A 1,527-nucleotide genomic window follows, 5' to 3' on the forward strand; every position below is an offset into this window, starting at 1 on the left:
TTCTCAGGCTTTCATTTTGGGGTATTACCTTTTTCAGCTCCAATATATGTTCAAAGTCTTCAATATAATTAGGCAGCTTCCCATACTGCGGCTAAGAGTCGCATGTTCTCCTGCTCAAGACCTCTATGATATAGTGTTCACATTACACTGGGCATATTCTTTCTGTATCTGACTAGCTCAATTTTTTTTTAAATCACGTTTGACTGTCAGGTTATCCAAATAGGCTTCCCATGAGGAAAAACAGTCACTGAAGAAGGTTCCTTTTTTTGGTCATTGGTAACTAGAATAATCCACAAACATTTTAAGATAATTTCTGTCTTGTTTTAGTTGGTTTTTAAATATTATTACAAAACTAAACTTTAAAAGTGAACGTTCGTATATCCATGTAACTTCCTGTGTTGTTGTTAAGGTCTTTTTATTTCACTCTGGTAAAATGAAGAACTTTTGTAATGGCCCGTGATTCTTTTGTAATCAAACATTTTGAGCTTTCTAACATCTTTTGCTGAGCAGCCTCAAAAATCAAATACTGAATAAAGTCTCTGACTTAGACTTATAGCTGAGAGCTTATCAGAACTGTAAAAATTAACCTCTGCAAGGTTGTAAAATCTTCCAGCTTCCAGTTAAGTCATGAACTTCAGTATCATCCTCTCCAGATTGATTATTGCACATCAGCTGAGACTCCTCCAGCCACATCCAAAAGGGTCTTTATCAAATAGTGTAAGTTAACCCTTTTGCTGTTAAGTTGCAGGGGTTTGACTCCTGAGTACTCCTATCTCATCTAAAAGATAGCACTGGCTCCTGATGAATTTTAAATGTTAATGCTGATATCTGGCATCAAATTCTAGTTAGCGAAAGCCCCACCTTCATACCTGGGAAAAGATAACAGTCAAAACAAATTGCTAAGACTATACTTTTAGGGATCATTTCTACAGTTTGTTACTAGAGAAGTTTCTCTGAACGTGTAGAGCACCAGAAACCACTAAAAGATGCAGCATTCTCTCCTGAACGGGCAGCCAGCTTTTGGCGTTGCTTTGCCACAACTGCCATTTGCTGCTGATGATAATTCCTCACTTCCTCTGGGAGTATAAGAGGGGGAGGATGCATTTAGAGTGGTTTTTAAATTGAAAAAAGAAAAAAAAAATCTAAGCTGGGCATGGTAGATCACACCTATAATCCCAAGACTTTGGGAGGTTAAGGCAAGCAGATCACCAGAGCTCAGGAGTTCAAGATCAGCCTGTGGGCAACGTGGCAAAATCCCATCTCTACAAATAATCCAAATTAGCTGGGTATGTTGGCATGTACCTGTAGTCCCAGTTACTTGGGGGGCCATGCAGGAGGATTGCTTTATCCCAGAAGGTCGACGCTGCAGTAAGTGGATATGCGCCACTGCACTCCAGCCTGGGCGACGAAGTGAGATCCTGTTTCAAAAAAAAAAATGCTTTCATGTGATACCGGGCTAGGCCTGTATACAAAGACGTAAATACTATATTATTTATCCTCTATCTTAAAATAATTTATTCTGTGCCT

The 1,527-nt window shown here is 39.0% G+C and overlaps 1 non-coding gene across 1 annotated transcript; it reads left to right on the plus strand.

The window, feature by feature from the left end:
• Window positions 1–901: 901 nt before the first annotated feature.
• LOC116546881 lies at window positions 902–1,114 on the plus strand. Its single transcript, XR_004266873.1, has one exon. It is a non-coding gene; the product is annotated as a small nucleolar RNA U3 (small nucleolar RNA).
• The last annotated feature ends 413 nt before the right edge of the window (window positions 1,115–1,527 follow it).

Source organism: Sapajus apella, unplaced genomic scaffold, assembly GCF_009761245.1.
Source record: "Sapajus apella isolate SASKATOON/1434 unplaced genomic scaffold, GSC_monkey_1.0 scaffold1586, whole genome shotgun sequence".
NCBI classification, from domain to species: Eukaryota; Metazoa; Chordata; class Mammalia; order Primates; family Cebidae; genus Sapajus; species Sapajus apella.